Source organism: Rhea pennata, chromosome 1 (assembly GCF_028389875.1).
Source record: "Rhea pennata isolate bPtePen1 chromosome 1, bPtePen1.pri, whole genome shotgun sequence".
Taxonomy (NCBI): Eukaryota; Metazoa; Chordata; class Aves; order Rheiformes; family Rheidae; genus Rhea; species Rhea pennata.
Window position 1 is genome coordinate 122,399,628 of NC_084663.1, and position 21,368 is coordinate 122,420,995.

General features: G+C 44.0%; 1 protein-coding gene across 1 annotated transcript in view; it reads left to right on the forward strand.

Annotated features, from left to right (window-relative positions):
• The first annotated feature begins 4,355 nt into the window (after positions 1 to 4,355).
• AGPAT3 (1-acylglycerol-3-phosphate O-acyltransferase 3) overlaps positions 4,356 to 21,368 on the forward strand; it is a 98,417-nt gene continuing 81,404 nt past the window's right edge. The window contains exon 1 of the mRNA XM_062573837.1: positions 4,356 to 4,429. The gene's annotated coding sequence lies outside the window, so the exon portion shown is untranslated. The remainder of the gene's footprint in view (positions 4,430 to 21,368) is intronic.

The following is a 21,368-nucleotide window of genomic DNA, read 5'->3' on the forward strand; positions in this document are numbered from 1 at the left end:
ATGCTTATATATATTTAGCTTGTGACTTCTTTATGTCTAGATATTTTTCTTCTAACATATTAGAAGCATTCGTATTTATGGTGATAGAACTTTTTTAATGCTTGCATACCTCAAAAGTGATCCAATGAAAACTGATCACACTTTCTGAAAGGAAAAGAATATTTATGTTTTGAGCTGAGAAATTTCAGCTCTCATGGCAACTGCTTTTCAGGCAATTGCCATTGTTAGGAAGCATATGTTCACAGTACAGATTTCTGTTCATTTGTCAAAATCAACTGCACGACAATACTGAGAACATAACAAAGTGGACAATACTGTAGAAATTATTATATGGGCAATGTTGAACATTCAGTAAGTTAAAGGATATTCAGCTAGTTTGGATTTAAAACATTTAACTGCTTAGACGAATTCTAGCTTTTTGTATCTTTCGTATCACATGCTTGTTAATACATTATATTTGCATGTTGTTTTGGTAAGACCTCAAATTAAATACAAAGTTGAGTTTAGATTTGTCTCCCTGAGCTTCCTGCAGCTGACACATCAGGGCTCTTGTAGTATCTGCTGCACATAACATGATCAGCTGTAAATGTCTGCCCGGGCTTGGTTCACCCCAGAAGTTAATCAGCCCTCTGCTGTAGCTGATGGGAAGTTGTATTTGAAGTTAGGTGTTAAATGTGGCTCAGTATTGAAAACCAATGTGGGAGCCCCTCCAGGGCTTTCTAATTAATGCTCTGAGAAGCCAGAATGAGAGTTTGGGGGCTATAGTGGGTATAATGGGTACAAAAAGGTGCAGCAATGCTGAAAAGAAAATCTCTTCAGATTAAGAGAAGATCTGCATCTCCAAAATATATTAACATAGTCAGAAAAATTGATAAGACGTGTGAAGATCAATGTAAGACACTTCCTTTTCAGTAGACCCTGCAGACCTGATGGGGTGATGTAAATAGCTACTTTCCTGAGACTGCTAAATAGGTTTCAACCACTTTGATATGCCAAGTGTTTTTTGCTCACTAGAAAAACCTAGTAGTGGCTTTATTTGAAATCTTGCTTTATTCACATAGCAAGCATCACTTCTGTTGAACAGCTCATTTTAAGCCTGGGGATGGTAATCGATGAATACCAGGACATTTGCTCTCAATTTCACTCTAGAGGTAACATTCAGCACTTCACAGAGCTGTCTTAGTATCTGAGAAAGAGAAGATGCCGCTTGCCGTCAAGATGTCAGAATATAGTTGAGCTGAAAGGTGGAAATGAGTTTTCTGGCAAACTTCACCGGTTCTACCTTTGGGGTTTTATCATGCCATTCTGTATTTACCATCCCTATTCCCAAACTTGAAATACATTTTATCTCTTCTTGTTTTTCTGCATCTGTCCCATGCTAAAACATTCCCTGTATCCTTTCAGATTGCAGTTCTGATCTTCCAATTGTTATATAAATAGCACTCACATGGGCTTCGATTGACATTACAAGCATGTAAGCACTGCAAGGTAGGGCTGACCATATATAAGAAAAACAGGGAAATTTTACTCTTCTGTAGTTATAACAAAATTGGAGCAGACCAGAAACAGGTCAGGCAAGTTTACCCTTATCTTCCTCTTGATGACATAACCAAGTCTTCTGCCTGTAGAAATTGTAGACATACTGTTTTTGCAATTAAGCTGTGTCATGCTTATAAGCAATGTCACAACGCAAATAAGCAATGAGTTGGATACAATTTATTAATTCGCAGGCATAGGCTATTCACACATCAGAGGGACAGAAAGAAAGATCAATCAATAGTTAGCAAATAAAGCGGAGTTTACGTACCACCAAGCAATTTGGGCTCTCAACCTCGAGGAGTTTCCTGGTCAGGCGTCCCTGAACCAGGGAGGAGGCGACTTGCATCTGTCTCTTCTAGAGTGAGTCCTCTTCCCTTACCTATAGATATACCTGACAGTGATGACCACAAGTCATACGACAAAGCTTTGTTCAGCCGGTGGAACTAAGATGTGGTTCAGATGAAACAAAGATGTGGTTCCAGGTGGTCAGTTCTTGGCAGATTGTCCTGCTCACAGGACAATGCAGCTGTCCAGGTTCTGCTCACAGGACAATGCACCTGTCCAAGTCTTATTAATAAAGCAAGTTGTATCAGCCCTCAGGTATCCGCTCACATTAATAACAGTGACTGGAGGGCAGCCTGTGGAAGCAGGTGTACTTAATCAATATAACAATGCGGTTCAGTGTAGCCTCCCCTACAAGCTGTCATGAACTATTTCAATTAGCTCATTTTTTAGAATGAGAATTTCTTATTTGGAAACAGACTTTTGAGGTATACTGAAAGCTTACATAAAGAAAAGATGGAAGCTGTACTACGTGCAAACCTCCCCCTACCCCATTTTCCCTGTTCCTGTACAAAACCAGAAGTTGCAGAAAAATAAGCTGCAAATAGCCATGTACTAGTAGTATGGAAATGTATAAAAAGGGGGAGTTTCAGTGCTGGGACACTTAGAGGAATGTTATTTTACCTTTGCTCTGTCTCCTTGGCTGCTTTAATTTATGGCAGCCTGCTAAGAAGCTATTCCGGCCAAAGATTTTGTGATTTGTCAAACTGGCATAGGCTGAGCAGCATTAGGCTAGGCTGATCAAAAGGACCGCCAATAAGAAGCTCTGCTGGAGCAGGAGATATCAAAAAGAGAAAGAAAAGAAAAAAGCAACATACATACCTAGTCTAAGGTCAGAATCTGTGTGTTGCACAAGAATTCATGTACAACAGGAGTGAGTTCAGCACTAGTAAAAGCACAGCCATTAAGAGATTTAAATAGCACTTCATGTAAACACAGAACATAAATATTTAGATATCGCTTGCATGTATTTTTCTAAAGTAGTTTGAAGTATTATGTTCTGCATGTCACATACTGCAAGTAAAAGAGAAGAACATTCAGAACCTAAAAAAATTAAAAATATTTCTTTTTTCCAGTGTCCTAGGATGGCTGAGTGTAGCAGGTGTGCTCTTCTTCTGATGATCCAGAGTGTGCTATGACTGGTGATTCTCAACGTTACTGCGTAACACAACTATCCTCAAAATCCCTATTCTAGAACCAAATAAAATGAAGTAATTTTCAGAGGTACTAAACATAGGCAATTTCCATTAAAAGCTTCAGAGAGCTGCACATTCTCACCATCTTTAAGAATGAAAACAATTATTTAGTGGCATCAGTATGAGTTTTGAAGGATGACATTAGGTACCAGCACTCAAAAACATTGTCCCAAAACATTTTTTTTTTTTTTTGTATAAATATAGTGGTAGACTTCAAGCTCGGATACTTACCTCATATCGCAGCGATGAGGGGAAGGGCAGACATCCCTACGCCTGCACCTCCGTTCCCGCCTGGGAAAGTCTCCCCACGGTTGGACTTCTCCGGCCAGGACACAGTCCCCACACGCAGGGCCGGCGCACCCTGAAGCAAACCAACCAGCACCTGCACCGAAACGCTAACTCTCCAGTCTTACCCTGGAAAACGGACCTGATCCGTTATTTCCCTTGATCCGTCCTGATCTAATATCTTGTGATATGTATTGGAATATATGGATTTTGTCCGTTGCAGGGTGCTGTTGAAAATTAAATAGCGGGGGCAACATCCTGCTCTTTCCGTGGAGGACTTCCACTCAATTCAGTCCTTTGCGGGGCGTACAAAACTTCGAGCCTACACCTGAACGTCCAGGGTTTAGCGCGTTAGAAAGAAGTCAGATACAGACTTGTACGTTTATTAACGTCACTACAGCAGTGCTCCAGAGCGTTTCCGTTACTCCCCTCCCACACCCCACGCCGCCACCCCCCCCCCCCCCGGTGCCATCTTTCCCCCTCCTCGGGCAAGGCCACCCGCCCCCACGGATGCGGGCACGCGGCCAGGCGCCCTCAGGGACCCCCTCACGGAGGAGGCCGCCGCCAACGGTCGCCCGCCGGCGCGCGGCGGCGGGGCCGTTGCGGCACGGAGGGCGGGGGGAGGGGGCGCCCCCTGGCGGCCGCCCCGCGCAGCCGGGGCGGGGGGCGCGGGCGGCGGCGGCGGCGGGCGGCGAGGGGAGGGAGGCGGGCGGAGGGGGGGAGCGCGGCGGCCGCCGCCCCCGCTCTCCGAGCCCACCTCCCTCCTCCGCCCCCGCCGGCCGGGCGGTTCGCCTGCCCCCAGCGGCCCGGGAGGAACTGAACCGTCGCTGCACAGGAAGTAGCGGCTGCGGGGAGCAGCGGCGGCGGCGACAGCTGGGGCTGCCGCGCTCAATGAAAGAGGCTCCCGCGCGGCCGCCCGCCCCGCTCGCCCCTTCGCCGCCCACCCAGGGCCGAGCCCGCCCGCCGCCGCCGCCGGGGGGGCGCCGCGGAGAGCAGCAGGCGGAGGCGGGCAAGGCCGCGGGGCTGCGGGCTGCGCCGGGCGGAGGCGGCTCCGGCGGCCACTGCAGGTTGGTGCCGCTCCGCTGGCGGGAGGGAGGGAGCGGGTGTTGGGGGGAGCGGGCGGCGGATCCTGCCCTCCAGCTCCCCGCGCAAGGCCGCCGCCCCGCTGCGCTGCGGCAGGGGATGCGCCGGGGCCGCTCCGTGCCCGCGGCCGCCCTTTGTGCGGCGGCGGGGGAGGGCAGGGGGCGGCCCGGCCCGACCCGGCGGTGCGGCACTACGAAGGGGCGAAACGGGCCGGGCGGCCCCGGCTGAAATTCATCTCCGCGAGGTAAAAATTAACCCCCCCCCCCCCGGCGGCGTGAAGCGAGGCTGCCCGGTTGCCGCTAAGGGAATTGCAGCTGGAGCCTGTGCGAAGCGTGCAGTGAAGGTGCGGAAGAAAGGATGTGCAAAAGAAGTGAAAGAGTTTTTTTTTTGTTTTTTTTTTTGTTTGTGTTTTTTTCTTTTTTTTTTTTAAAAAAGCCTCTCTCTGAAGAGCTACGCCGTATGTACCTGTGCACAGCGCTTGCGGGTGCAAAATGGAGAAGAGCAAACCCTATTGATTTGAGAGCGTGGACCGAATAGGATGTTGTTGTGCCTGGATTCTGCTCAGATGATGCTGGTGGATTTAATAAGCTGCTAACCTCCTGTGTAGGCACCTGAATCAATAAGTGCATTGATTATTCCCTTACAGCTTTTAATATGCTATTATGTTCTAAGGAAACTTTTGTGCGTTAGGACTTCTGTCGGAGTGTTACCCATTCAATGCATCATTTTTATTTTCTTCCCTAACATTATTATTTTTTCCCCTCTTTGAATCTTCATACCTTCACCCCTTAGATGGGAGGGTGGACAGGAGCCGAACAAGAAAGGAAAATGATACAGTTTGCAGTGATCTCGCTGTGATTTCCTCAAAGCAATAATTTCATTAGCTCAAGCTGTTCCGCAGGTTATCACGTTAATTTCAAGTTCAATGCAACTGTAATAGCTTTTCCCCTTCTCCCATTCTAACGGGAGTAAGGTGGGGTCCAGGAGTGGATGTTTGCCCTCAGCGAGCTGCTGATCTGTGCTAACACATTGAGTGAAGTGGCAAGCTCCTCCATTTGCCTGGGCAGCGTTTCTTTTGGTGTGATGCTCTGTGCTTGAGGCTTTTTGTTTGAACTACAGGTTGTCTGGGTAAAGTTCAACATAATTGCAGATAGGTATTTATATATATATATATATATATATATATATATATATATATTTTTAAGTTTCAGTTTACCTAGTAGTAAAGGGTGTACATCTCATTTTTATTTTCTTTCGAGACTGCAGCGGTATGCAAGATGTCAAAGTTAAACAGAGTTGTGGGAACCTACGGGGAACTTGCTTTGCTGCTGTGACTGTTGGGCTGTTACAGAGCTTTGTAATGGGAACAACTGTAGTCCCTTGGGTTTTTAAGCATCAATGATCAGGTCTTTCCTGTAGCTTTCACAAGAACCTTGGCTTTTGATTCCCTACTTCTGTACCATAGCCCGCTACCCCTTCATGTCTATTCTTACTGCATCTTCACTACTAAAATTGCACTCAGTACTTCTAGTCAGCCTTCTTTAAGAACAATATTGTCCACTCTTTTGAAAGTTCTGAACCACTTTCTTGCGAATTCTCACCTTCACTTCTCCACTCCTATACAGATGCTTAATTGGAAAAAGCTGGATAGAGAACAATTAGTCTCCAAATACGGCTTGGGTTCCGCAATCTTAGGAGAAAAACTTGACCAAATTCTCCCTGTTGAGCGTGGTTAAAATGGTAGCACCACTTAGTAAAGCTTTGTGTTGCAGTTTAACAATACATTGCAGAGAGCTCAGTCCTGACCTCACTCAAGAGCGAGTGAGCTGTTATCTCACAAGTGTTGAAATCAGAATCAGCAATAGACGAGGTAATCTTGAACTGAAATAAGGAGGCTATTTCTTCCTCCCAGGATATTCTTTTTGATCGCTGAAGAGATGCATTAACAAACAAAGCAATTCTATAATTACATAAACTCTGCTAGTGCAAAATGTGTGTTCTCTTTCAAAGCAGAGAAAGCCAGCTGCCATTGGTCATAATCTTCTTACAACATGAAACTGGTTGTTGTGCAGTCCAATGTTAGCTTCACTTTTTTTCTTTCCACTTGTATTTGTGGAAAGATGCATTGTTTTAAAATCCCAAGTGGTGTTTTGCTTGCTTACAAAACTGTTACTGCATAACTGGATTAGAAGCAGCACTCTGTGTGAGGAAATAGTGTGAATAAGGTATTGCTGTTAACTGAAAGGAATTACCTACAGCTATAAATTTTGGTAGGCTGCTTCTATACTTTCAGGATTCCCCCCCCCCCCCCCCCAAAAAAAAAAAAAAAAAAAAAAAGAAAGAAAGATTGAATGCAATCTTGCATCTTTTGCTTTTTAAAACATAATGATGTTTCTTTGTCAGTATCTGAGCCTGGCTAGAAGTGTCTTGTTCTTTCGATTTCTTTCTTTTCTTTCTTTCTTTCTTTCTTTCTTTCTTTCTTTTTTTTTTTTTTTGGGGGGGGTGATTTTGTGTGTGTGTGTGTTTTCTAGAATATTAATACTTTTTGTTGATGCATGATTCTTAGTCCATTTACAGCCACTGCTTGAACAAAGAGCAGGTGACTAGGCTGCTAGGTACTCTGAATGTTGCAAGATAAATGAATTCACAAAAAACAGAGATAGCAACAATTTCATTGCATCTCAGACCCTTCCACCAGTCTCTAGTGATGAACCTCTAGAAAGGATTCTCTGTCTACAGTTGCATTTCAGGCTAGTCACCAGCAAACTTCTGCTTTTCAATAGTTCTTTAAAAGATGGTATTGATTATTTCCTAAGCAAAACTAAAAGGAAGAGAATATTGAGGCATTAGGAGGTGCTATCCAAATCTCTTGATTACTTATGATATCAACCAATATAAAATGAGAAACAGAAACACTAATAATATGATTCCAAGGCCTCTGCAATATATTTGATGAATATATTCTTAAGTGTTGCACCAAAATCAATTTGCCATCTTGATATATGATCATATCAGATTCTAGGAGTGAGTCAGCACTGAAGTTGGGGCTCAATTAGTGCTAGGACAAAGAAACCTATAGGAAAAATCTGAATAATCTAGAGTGGCTTGGTGCACCAGCAAATTAAACAGTTCTTTACCGCTGATTATGGTTGACTAATTCCATAAGATTAATATCAGTTTGTTAAAAAGAAAACAATCCTCCTTTCCATTGCTTTTTGATGCTTCTGAAATCGTATATGCCTATGGTTTTACCTGTAGTTTCCTGCGTGCCTCAGCCTCTGGACATGTTTAAAAGTGAGCAAGACATGACAGTGAAGAGAAGCTGGGCACTTAAAGCTAGTAAATAGAAGTCATGGCAAGAATTAGAGAAATGTCTGTCTCTTTTGCAAAGACCAGTCTGGGAGGATTGTCTGTTGAATCAAATCTTTCTTGACAGCACTTTCTTTTTCTCTGCCTTTATCCAGTACTTGGATAGCTAGAGCATTCATTCAGGACATAAGGTAAATGATTTCTCTTTGAAAGCTTGAACCCAGCTAAATGCTTTGAGGACCAAGCAAGGAGTGATTAGAGGCTTGTCAGTCCTTTCTGTGTAACTGTCTAGCCTTGTATGGCATTAGACAGCATAGCTGTATAGCTCGGTAGATGGGACTTCTGTCTCAGGAAGCAGGAGGCTGGGGCTCTTGTCCCTGTCCAAATGAATTTTCAGTATTGGAAAAGGAACCAAGAGTGACACTCTTCCCAGACCAGAAGATACGTGAAACCATGAGAAGCAACAGTTGCAGTAGCAGAGGGCAGGGACCAGCTCTGCTAGGATACCCTGGTGCCTTACCAAGGAAATGGTGGGTGAAGGTTATGATCCTGTCCATGAAGAGAAACTGTGCCACAACTGGTCAAACTATATGAGAGTTCTGACTGGAACTGATGGACAAAAGAGCCTGTCAGTCTTGCCTTCCTGCTTCATACCTGTGTTTTATGAGCGAAGGACTGACCTAATCCTAGCACCCTCAGTCATCCCCTGAAGTTGTTGATCTCTGCCTAAAATAACCTCTGGAGAAGGCTGAGACTGGTAATGCATCTGCTTGGCGAGTGCTCTTTGTAACTCAGCCCAGATGCTCATCCTTCTTTCATCCTGTTCCTTGCTGTTCTTAGGCATACAACTCCCTCCATGCCCTTTCGTAGGGAGAAGAAGCACCTAATTTGGGGCTTGCTGATTCCCATGGCGATCAGGGGACTTGGGACCAAGGCTCTGTGATGCTTCTTACTGCAGTGCCTCATTCCTTGTGCGCCTGCAGATACCAACCCGTTGGTATAAAGCTGGGATGAAAGAGTGGCCCAATAGACTGACTGTTGTGTTGCACTTGGATGAGAGCTGATGTGTTAATGGGGCCTGGTACTGTTATTTATCTTGCTGTAGTATCAATAATGTGTCACTTGCTTTCAAAACAAATGATATGGCCTATGCTTTGAAGAGTTTAAATATCCTTCAAGGCTTTTTGTAATGGAAATGCTAGTTCTCTTGGCCAGATCAGTCTCTGGTCTGGGTACAATTTTATGCTTTTCATTACCACTGGAGTCTGCGAATGCTCCAAAAAACTACTAGTCCTTGGAGTAGGTGCTGAGCTCCTGATGTTTTATGAGAATAAAGGGGCATGTAAATCCTTTGTGTTTGGAGTGAAATACTAAAATTTTTACAAATAGAAGAGGTGGAGCAGAGTGTATGTTAGTTTCTCCCAGAGAACATTTAGGATCGAGCACTTTATATGTGTCTGAGTATTTATAGCAGGACTATTTAAAACCCTTTAAAGTAAAATGATTCTGCGTCAGTGTCCAGAGCTCTTAAATAGTCAGCTTTAAGTAATATGATATTGGCCGCTTTGTATGTGTAGCATCTCTTTTCCACACTGACAGACTCTCTGTTGCTATAAAGGAAATGGGATTTCAGTGCTTTTTGTTGGGGTGTGTGTGTGTGTGTGTTGTTGTTCTTCTGTGTTAACAATACTTTGGTAATTACAGTGTTTCTTAGGAGCTTGACAGCATAAACTGAGTCCTTTGTCAAAAATGTAATGTTTCCCTTAATTAAGAAAGACTAGAAGCAGCACCTGATTCTATTAATAAAATAGTCAAAGTTGACATCTATTTAGGATATATTAATGAGAAAAACAGAATACATCTCTGACTGAAGTGTTGCCCAGAATAAATGAGGTTCTGTGAAGCTTTTCTTATGGAGAAATAAACTATTAGTACTGTGAATGTCGCACATGCATGGCTGTGCGATATTCATGTGAAACCTCCCCAAACCCTTTGGTACGTGAAAACAATACCCGCTATTTCTTCTTCAAAGCTGTTCACAAATGTTAAATAACCCTTGCGACAACCCTGTGAAGTCAGTATTGTAGTAAATTTTTATGGATGGCATAGTAATTAATTGGCATTGTCTCCATCTGCACTGTGAAAATGGGATTTTCAAAGTGCCTACGGCCTGGCTCACTGCTAAAAATTACAGTTGTGTTAGCAAGGGGTGGGTGAGTGCATCTTTCTACCTGTTCTTCTGGCTATAGCTGTTCTGATAAAGACCTTTTTGTGGATAAAACTGTTAACATAAAGGTGTGTACCTTAGTTTGGTTTGTACCTGTCCTCATAAAGGAAATTTAGCATGTTACAGATTATATGGCTGATGTTAAATATCTTCAGTTCTTGGAGAGGAGCTCAGGCTTGTTCACTGTGCTGGTATATGTAGGACTTCAAGCTTATCTACATGTAAAATTTGTGTTCCTCAAACTGACTTCAGAGTATAAAGGTGATCGTTTGTGGGATTAGGTCTTGGTAGAGCTTTCCTCGCTAGGCTTTTGCCAGAGTAGGCTTACACAGATTAAGCGCTACCTTGACTCTGCTCTTAAGTTTCTTTGACCTGAATAGGCTGCAGGCCCGACCATTTCCTTTGCAGTATGAGCATAAGCTGTACATTTAAGCTGAGGAAGGTGTGGAACAACTAGGCCGTAAGTTCCCACTCTGGCTGTATCCATGCCTGTCCCTCTGCTCTTCCGGGTCACATCAGTGCCTTAACTTTTCTTTGCGGCCTGGATTTGGTTGCTGAAGTATGTGTGTCTATTCTCCACCAGTTCTGCCTACTGCCCTTCTAGGATTTATTAATGCCACAACAGATGGCTTGGAGAGGCAGTGCCTGTAATTACTGTTGCAAGATTTGCCTCAGCTTGACTCTGTACAAAGAGGACGTTTTCCCTAGAGGTTCCAAGTTGTTGAGTACTTTAAATGCAGAGCTGATCTTTTCGGGGGGGGCATGAGAGTTAAAATGTATGGATTATGTGCTAATTTAAAAAAAAAATGTATTTACTTTTAACATGTTTTGCATGATAGTTTAGTGCTACCAGTTTGCAGTCTTCTCCTGCTGGGTCAGATTTAATTTTTTTTGATAGTGTTATAGGCTAGACTGCTTGTGGACCCAGCTTTTGGTAGTGTCTGATATACCTTTAAATATTACAACTGTAATCAATTTATTTGTTAATGGTATATTTAAATATCCATTCACTTGACAGACATGGTTTCATCTGGTTTTAGTAAGACTTTCATTCCTTCTCTTAGCTGACCAGACAGTTACCAGGCTGTATGGTTGCTCCATATATCTTTAATGCCCCATGCAAGTGTTTGTCTCCCAGTTGCAGTTGTGATTGATTGATCTAATATTGTGCTGTACAGTACATACTTTCCCATGGGCCCCCTTGTTCCAGACGCCTTCCCCACCCTCTATTGGGCTCCCAACCAGCATGCGTCTGAGCTGATCAGCTCCTCTCTCAACAATCTAGTGCCTATAACCCTTGGATTGCTAACTGTTTAACCAGCTTCCAATTTAAATTTAAAGAGGGCTGAAACGACAGGGGAAGAAAGTTTTTTTCACTTCTTGCACTCGGTGAAGATACCTACTGAGCCAAACCACGTGGACCTGCAGCAGGACAGTTTTTCCTTCTGGTTGTCACAGCAGAGGGGGACACCTGATACCTCAAACAGTCTCCTGGAGTTGTTCACAGCACAGAGCTGGAGTTTTGCCTTTCTGAGGGAGCACGAAGCTCTGCTCACTATTGCAGGGATTTTTTTTCTAATTCATTTTGCATGTAAAGCACTTCTGGCTAAAATTCTAAGTAGCAGTGGGAATTTGAATCAGATTCCCAATCCTTACTGACTTCCCCACTTCCAGTGGAACCTTCTCATCTTTGAGATCATGCATTCAAGGTCTGTCTTGGTAATTGATATATGTTTTTTTTTGTTTTGTTTTGTTTTTTTGAGGTGTGTGTGTGTTTGCTTTTCTGGCCACTCAATGCTTGACTTCCTGTGAAGGGGTGAAGTGACATGTGTTTTCATAATCTCTATTCATAACCAACTTTTATGAAACTTGTAAATGGCTTTCGTACTGAATTTGTGTGTGTGGCTTCATTTTTACCTTTAGAGAAGACAAAAGCTCTTTGGAAATAGACATGTTTCAAACATAGCTGGAGCTGTAGCAGAGATTATATGATCTCTCTTAAAAATTGAGATCACTTAATCTGAAATATAATGTACTTCCAGTAATTTAGTATGCCTTTTATCTTATTAAATTCAGTTATTTTTGACAGTGAAAAGTAGGCTGTTCAGTTGGACTGTCCAGTTGCATTTTCCCTAACACTTTTTTCCTGTGATGGTACAACACCTACTACTGCCAGATGCTGTTGGTTTCCTTTCAAGCTTTCCTACCCAAATACTCATGAGAAAACAAACAGCCAGCCCCTACCCTCAGCTCCTCCTCCTGCCACCTCTGAAAGTACTGAGTTTGCATTCATTTTTTTTTTTTTTTTAATTTCCCCATAATATGTCTTAAGCTGAACTCCGAAGGCACGGGCACTACTTCTAGCTAGAGAAGTCGCCTGGTTACAGCTCACTGCATGCTGGGAGATAAGTCAGCAGCAGGGTCACAGCATGATTGCCCTGGTCATCAGCTCTTCCCTGGCTATCCTTTGCTAACTGCTGCCAAGGACGTGTTGGGAGGCTAGGTGGACCTTAGCTCTGAGCAGATACAGCCATCCCTGTTTTCTGCCTGGGTCCTGCTCAGCCTTAGGAAAATGCTCAGCTTTGTGTTTCAAATGAAAACTTTGATTAAAAATCACATTTCTTAAACTTACTTGTTGCAGCTGTGGCTGTGAATTGAGGACTGTGCTCTATTTGTGTAAGAGGATTTGGAGTACAACCTCAGAATGAAGACGTCAGCTGAATGTTCACGTATGCTTAAACTGTTAGAAGTGTGCTAGCAGGCTCTCTGGGATGCAGTTGTACCCATGTAGAAGACCTCTTGATGATACGTCTCTACTTTTTTTTTTTTTTTTTTTTTTTTTTTAATTTAGAAACTTTTGCCAATAAGGCAAACCTTACCAATATGGAAATAAGCTTTATTGGCTAAGAAGTTTCATATCAGTTTAATTGTACATTACAGGGTTTTTGCAGACATAGATACAACTCCTTAAAAATTGCTTTGCCTTCTGTTCTAGTAGCAGTATTGTGCTGGCCAAAGAGGAGAACTGACCTAAATGATGGTGGTGATATTAAAGAGAATTTTATGTAGTAACTTGGAAGGTAGGTTTTGTAGCTTTCCAGGATCTAAAATTACCATTAACTTTACTGGAAAAGCTAAGTTTCCTTGTTTTGTTGTTTACATATCTAGCGGTCATTCACAATATCATCTTGCTTATATTTCAGAGTAAGAGCCAGATAGATAGTGTTCATCATCACTGAAATAACAGGACCTGCTCTTATTTTAAGTACTGATGTGGCAAAAAAAAAAAAAAAAAAAAGTCCTTTCCTCGCTTTTTTTTTTGTCTTAGATTTTTTTTTCTTTTTCTCTCTCATTTATTTAGTTATTTTATTTCAAACCTAAAACATTTTCCGCAAATGCGGTGATCTCTGTTGTTCTCACTCTGCCCTTTTCTCAGTAAGCATCCATATGGTGGGCCTGTATTTGAAAGCTAAACCTTTGATTTCCTTTCAAGGCGTTAAGGGTGGAAAGGCAGTACTTTACATCCAGCTGCACTAGTCCTTAAGACTCCAATTTAAGAACTGTTCTGATGGATCATGCAGGAGGCCATGAGCTACTAGGGAGGGCTATCAATGGATAACTTGTCTGAGAAAGGAAGAGTATGTGGGTTTTTGTTTTTTGCTTTTTTATGTAAGGGAAACAGTCAAATGGTGTACTGTGCTTGGCACTGTGTTTGACATTAACACTGCTCATTACACCTGTGACTGCTGCTGTGAACTGAAGAACATCCCTTGATGACATGATTGAGTTTATAATGTCAGAATGAAGACTAATTTTTCAGTGAAGGAACATCCAGAGAAAATCTGGGTTTACTATTGTTTCAACAAGCGTTTTGTTAATTGACTTATTTTTATAAAACTTCACCTAGATAGCTTTTTTAATTGAATATTTAAGGAAGTTGAAAGCAGATATTTTGTTGTTTAATTCGTGCTGATAGTTGGCTTAATATAATTATTTTTTAATGTCCCTTTAAAAATGTGGCACCTTGATTTTTCTGACCCTCCTCATTGATGGAAAAAATGGATTTAATTTGTTTGGAGAAAAGTGTCTACTGTATCACTCCTCTGTGACAAGGAGGCGTGTAGGAAGGGTGGGCTGGGTGAGGAAATTGCTGGCTTTTAAAGTGATGAGTTCAGGCTGTAAACCTTTAAGAATGTCTAAAGCGTACTGTGCAGTTTGTAAGCTTGCTTTCTGAACCTCATGAATTCAGTTCTAAATATGAACCTATCAATATTACGTAGATGCTTTGGTTCTACAGGGTGACCTAAAATAACCAGCTTACAGCTTTTCCTCTTTTTTCCCTCTCCTCCAGGAAGCCTGTCCTTTTCTTCTCCCTCAGCATTACATTCTTGAGATATGACTATCAAAAGAAGGAGCAGAGCAGTATTGTGTGTTCAGGTTTCTGCCTGATCCATCATGTGGAGTACTCCTGGGTGGGAGCAATTTGTCGGAGGGCAGATAAAGCTGGCTGCTTACTTCCTGTTTAGTTAACTCATTGCTCCTCCCTGGTACAGTAGGAATATCATTACGGAAAAGATTGGCAGCATCTTTTCTACTGGGATTGCAACTTAGTCTTGGAGGGAGGAGTCCATTTGCTGGTACTGTTAATCCCCACCCCTGAATGAGATCACTCAAAGTGGCCTCACTTTTTGGTGATATCACTCACTACATTTGGGTTTATAGTCTCCCTATTTATACTGGTAGACCTTAATGGGGTCTTTTCTTTAATGTTTGTTAACATTTCATAGAATCATAGCATCAGTAAGGTTGGAAGGGACCTCTGGAGATCTAGTCCAACCTCCCTGCTCAGCAGGGTCATCTAGAGCGTGTTAGACAGGGTTGCATCCAGGCGGGTTTTGAAGATCTCCAGAGAAGGAGACTCTACAACCTCTCTGGGCAACCTGGTCCAGTGCTCCGTCACTCTCACAGTGAAGAAATTCCCCCTTGCATTCAGGCGGAACTTCCTGTGGTTCAGTTTCTGCCCATTGCCTTTTGTCCTCTCACGTGGGACAACTGAAAAGACTTTGTCTCTGTCCCCCTGACACCGTCTCTTCAGGTACTTGTACACATGGATAAGATCCCCCCTTAGTCTTCTCTTCCCCAGCCTGAAGAGGCCCAGCTCTCGCAGCTGTTCCTCATAGGGCACATGTTCCAGCCCCCGATCACCTTCGTAGCCCTATGCTGGACTGTCTCCAGTAGCTCCTTGACTCTCTCTTGTACTGAGGAGCCCAGAACTGGATGCAGTACTCGAGATGAGGCCTCCCCAGGGCTGAGTAGAGGGGCAGGATCACCTCCCTCGACCTGCTGGCAACAGTCTTCCTAATGCACCCCAAGGATACCGTTGGCCTTCTTGGCCACGAGGGCACATTGTTGGCTCATAGTCAGCTTTTCCACCAGCACTCCCAGGTCTTTCTCTGCAGAGCTGCTCTCTAGCAGATCAGCCCCCAGCTTGTACTGGTGCATGAAGTCATTCCTCCCTAGGTGCAGGACCCCGCACTTGCCCTTGTTGAACCTCAGGAGGTTCCTCTCTGCCCATCTCTCCAGCCTGTCCAGGTCTCTCTGAATGGCAGCACAGCCCTCGGGTGTGTCAGCCACTCCTCCCAGCTTGGTGTCATCAGCAAACTTGCTGAGGAGGCACTCTGTCCTCTCATCCAGGTCATTGATGAAAAAGTTGTCCAGGATGGGACCCAGTACTGAGCCCTGGGAGTGGAGGGGGTGCCACTAGCCACAGGCCTCCAACTAGACTCCACGCCACTGATGACAACCCTCTGAGCTCTGCCTTTCAACCAGGTCTCAATCCACCTCACTGTCCACTCCCCTAACCCACACTTCCTGAGCTTGCCTAGGAGGATGTTATGGGAGACAGTGTCAAAAGCCTTGCTGAAGTCAAGGTAGACAATGTCTGCTGCTCTCCCCTCATCTACCCAGCCAGTCCTTCCATCAGAGAAGGCTATCAGATTGGTTAAGCATGGTTTCCCCTTGGTGAATCCATGCTGGCAACTCCTGATCACCTTCTTTTCCTCCATATGTCTGGAAATGACATCCAGAATGAGCTGTTCCATCACCTTACCAGGGATGGAGGTGAGGCTGACCGGCCTGTAGCTGCCTGGGTCCTCCTTCTTGCTCATTTTGAAGACTGGAGTAACATTGGCTTTCTTCCAGTCCTCAGGCACCTCTCCAGGTCTCCATGACCTCTCAAAGATGGTGGAGATGGCCTGGCAACAACATCTGCCAGCTCCCTCAGTACCCGTGGGTGCATCCCATCAGGGCCCATGGATTTGTGGATGTCAGGCTTGCCCAGAAGATATTTAATCCTATCTTCCTCAATCAAAGGAAAGTCTTCCCTTCTCCACACTTTATCCCTCACATCCAGGCTCTGGGATTCTTGGGGGCTGCCCTTGGCAGTGAAGACTGAAGCAAAGGTGGCATTCAGTAATTCTGCCTTCTCTGTATCCCTTGTCACCAGGGTCCCCACCCCATTTAGTAGCAGGCCCACATTTTCCCTAGTCCTCCTCTTGCTGCTGATGTATTTGAAGAAACCCTTCCTGTTGTCCTTAATGTTCCTTGCCAGACTCAATTCCAGCTGGTCCTTAGCCTTCCTCACCGCATCTCTACATACTCTGACTGTATTCCTATAATTCTCCCAAGTGGCCTGTCCCCTCTTCCACATTCTGTGAACTACTTTCTTCTTCTGTCTGAATTTGGCCAAGAGCTCCTTGCTCACCCGTGCAGGTCTCCTGCCCCTTTTGCTGCACTCCTTATTCATAGGGATGCGCCACTCTTGAGCTTGGAGGAAGTGATGTTTGAATACTAGCCAGCTCTCACGGACCCCTCCTTCCTTCTAGGGCCTTAACCCATGAGACTGCACCAATTAGGTCTCTGAAGAGCCCAAAGTCCACTCTTCTGAAGTCCAGGGTTGCAGTCCTGCTTGTTGCCTTACTTCTTTCCTGCAGGACCCTGAGCTCCACCATCTCGTGGTCACTGCAGCCAAGGCTGCCCCCAACCTTCACATCTCTAACTGGTCCCTCTCTGTTGGTAAGGACAAGGTCCAGCAGGACACCCTTCCTTTTAGGCTCCTCCACCATTTGTGACAAGAAGTTATCATCAGTGCATTGCAGGAGCCTCCTGGACTGCTTGTGCCTTGCTGTGTAATCCTTCCAGCAGATGTCAGGGTGCTTGAAGTCCCCCATGAGAACCAGGGCCTGTGATCTTGAGGCTACTGCCAGCTGTCTGTAGAAGGCCTCACTGACTTCCTCTTCCTGGTCAGGTGGCCTGTAGTAGACACCCACAACAGTGTCCCCCATGCTAGCCTGCACTTTGATCTTCACCCATAAGCTTTCAACTGCCGCCTCCTCCTCCACCCCCAGGCAGAGCTTGATGCATTGCAGTTGCCCTCTCGCATAAAGAGCAACTCCACCACCTCACCTTCCTGGCCTGTCTCTCCTAAAAAGCACATGGCCAGCCATGGCAACATTCCAGTCACGTGAGCTTTCGACCATGTCTCCATGACTGCAGAGATCACGGCCCTGCGACCGCACACGGATCTCCAGCTCCTCCTGTTTGTTCCCCATGCTGCGTGCATTGGTATACACGCATTTTAAAGAGGTGGTCATGCCTGCAGCTTTCCCAGGAAGGGTGTAGAGGGGTCCCCCATAGCCATGTCCCAAATGCACATCCCCAGCTGCATGCGCCTGTTGGAGGCCCCCCTACCTGAGCTATGTTTTGTTGTTTTCCCTGTCTGTATGGCGCACCCCCCCTCCCCCCCCCCATGCTTTCTGCCTAGTTTGAAGCCCTCTTTACTAGGCTGGTCAACCTGTTTGCAAAGGCAAATATGCCCTGCTTGGTGAGATGAATCCCATCTCTCCCCAGCTGTTGTTGATCTCCAAACCATGTTCCGTGGTCATGGAATCCAAAACCCTGCTGCCAACACCAGCAGCACAGCCGGTTGTTGATTTGGAAAATCTTCCCATTCCTCTTCCCACTTCTGTGTCAGCAAAGTATTTAAGGGAAAAGAAAGTCCTAGCTTCATCTGTATTCCTACCAAATATTTATTTTTGATATCTGAATAAAAATGTAGTGCTTCCACTTAGTAGATTGTGAAGTGAATGCGAGTCAGTCTTATACCGCTGAAAAAAAAAAATCCCCCTCACGCTTGTCCCTAAAGAAAAAGTAGGCACATAAGACTGTGATGTATACTTGCTCCTGTTTGAAATCTGTGAAATAGTCCTACGCAGCATGAGGTGCGGTATGGTATGCAATTGTAGGCACTGCCTTTTAAGAAACCCCTTTTTCCAAGGGGAAATCGGTGAGCAAAACCACAGGAAAGTTTAGAAAACTTTTAGTAAAGGGATGCTTTACTGAATGAGGGCTGTTGCATTTAGAGAACACATGAAAGTATATTGCAGAGGAGAAAGGAATAAACTGCCCTCCATGTCCACTGTAGAGAGGTTAAGAAGTGCTTGTGATGTAGAAGACAGAGCTGGAAAGCTTTGGAAAAAACTTTCTGTTGCCAAAGGGGAGTTATGAACTCTCTAGCTAGAAGGAGCTCAAAAAGAAAATATCCTGGCAAATGCCTTTGGGAAGGGTTGGGGTTTGGTGCTTCTGCACTGTGGACTGGAGTGCTGTGACCCTCATGGGAAACGCACCATTTTTAGATGCAGAGTAAGGTGTCAGGAGGAAGTAAAGAAAGTTGGTTTTGGCAGTACCTGATCATCCCTTATATTGCCATGAAGAAATGAGGGAAGAATTTTAGAGGACAAGAAGTTAGTGTGGATAAAGAAAAAAAAAGAAGTTAGAGATGATGGAGAAGCTTAGCTAAAAAAAGGTGGGGACGGCTGGGCTAAATGACATCTTGAAATCCCCTTCCTACTGTATCATTACTGATCTTGTGCACATTCTGTGTGAAACAGTTCTGTTTCAGCAGAGAAATAGAATGCTCCAAGTCTGTTCTGCTTCTGGAGTCTAACTTACTATAAATCCCAGCACAGGGCAGCACTGCTCAATCTGTGCATCAGACTGACCCTGGGAAGAGTATTGGTATTCTTGCTTTTCTGACAAGGGTCCTTTTAATTGATGGCTACTTTATAACTTCCTTTTAAGTGTGTGGAACACAGTTAACTTGAAGTCCATGTGTTCCATGCAGAAGGTGGAGCAGAGCCTTCAGCATATTGATCTTGTAGATCAGCCTCAAAATTGGAGTCTGAATCCAGGGACTGCAAAGACCACAGTGTCCATTTCCTCTGTTTTGTGATTTTTCAGCCGTTCAGTGCTCAGTGAATTTCTGTGGTACAGAATTAATTCCTGACAACCAGCCAAAGTACCTTAGAGTTGCTCTGGCCAGAAGCTGTAACTACAAGAAATGTGTGGAGATCACTAAACAAAAGCTGAAAGCCTAAGTAAACCTCATTCAGAAGCTGGCCGGCATGTGCCCCCAGAATTTCAATGCAAGCACTGGATCTGTCTCCTAACAGAGTGTTGCTTGCCTTTTTGGTATTACAGCCATTGCACAAAGCTGATGGGTGCTGAAATAAATCGTTTTGCAAAATGATAAGCAGCAAATTAAACTGATTCAAGTTCCTGGCTCCCCATACTGTTGAACGCTTCACTAAGGTATTAGAGAAGAAGTACCAGAAAATTGTGGACTGTTAAGGTCTGCTATTCTGTATGGATGGAAAAGAAATATCATCAAGCTTCCTGAAATGCTTTCTTTTATATGTGGTATGCTTGAAATTGTTTGGCAGGGCATATGGTCGTTGCATGTTGCTGAAACAGAGGCAGTCCAGGATGCTCCACACAAGGAACTCCTTGTTCTTTCCCCAGCAACAGCCAGTGCCTAACTTTGGCAGTACTGAACTGTAGTCAACTGTATCTCAAAAACTTAAAGTGCAGTTATCTTTACTATAAATGAGACACGGCTTGACTCATTGTGACTGTGAACTTCAGTCTTCCTGTCACTGACTGTAGTGTGTGTGCCTAGGTAGCAGACATGGAAAAGATAAATTGAACCTTTATTCGATGACTCAGTCACTTTTGTGTGAATTTTTAATATGCTGCTTTTTAAAATGCCATATGCTCTTATGAGAGGGGAGCCCTGCTGTGTTTTTGCCTTATTTCCGGGATGCAGTTAAAATGGAATTCCATAATTTGGAAGCATTTTGGATATTACTGTTTAGCAAATGGATTCTATATCTTGGAAGACTTATTTTTTTTGGGAGGGTAACATAGGATTTTAGTATTTGGAGTTCACAAATATAGTCTAATGGAATGGTTTTTGTACCACCCAGTGAAGGTATAAACAACAGAATGCCAATACCTACACTTCATGTGCATTGGCTCTGACTAGCCAGTGAGTCCTCATTAGCTATATGCTTCTAAACCTGAGATTAATTATTACACAAATTAAAAACCCACTGCACTGATACAGATCCTCTTTGCAGCTATGTCCGCATTTTTCATCATTGAATTTTTGCAGAAACTTAGCTTACAAATCCTTACTAGAAAAGGATAGGTCTTGGACAGGTGAACTTACATATATCCACCTTATCTTGATCTCTTGATGTAAGCTTTTCTTCGTGTCTTTGTGCTTTTCCTCATTCCATCCCATATGCTGGGGATTTGTCGCAGATGTGCTGTGTGGTTCTGGGTTTTTTGTTGTGTTGTTCTTTTGTTTTTGTTCTTTTCTTTAGCACTTAATCTGCCAAATTACTAACGAGCAGAGAAGTTCAGAGCTGTGTTGCATGATGGATGAAGTGATTGTATTAGGAATGCTTCATCTCTGTATGTGTGTATATAAATCTTCCAGTGTAATTAGATCAGGTTTTTCTTTATTGTGCCTATAACCATTTTTCTATACTAGAAATATGAAGGGAAGGGAGGGAAAGGAGGAGGAGTAAGAAGTGAATAAAAAGAACCTTTAACTATTTCTGTTTTCTTGGATTTGCATTTATATAAGCCTGTCTGGTATTGGTAATGGGTAGCAGTGTCACTCACCGCGATGCTTTTGAAGCCTTTTGGAGAAGGTGAAACCTGGTGCTCTGGGACTGAAGAGGGAAGAACCTTTTTGCTGCCGCCTGCTCTGGCTGGGAAAGCTGGGCCCTGGCCTTTGGGCTTAATCTTGAGTTGGAGCTGCAGTTCTCTTTGGAGCTCATCATATATGGAGCCAGCAGGCTGGAATGTAACAATAACCCTAAATCCATGTTGGGGTAGACTCTGCCATTATGTCAGCTATGAACAAAGTCAGAAGGTTTTTGGAAATGGTATTTGCTGAAATAGAGCTCATGGGGGAAAATGATGGAGAGTTTGTTGTCCTAGAGCCTTTTTCTACTTCTTCCTATCCTCCTTTTCTTTCC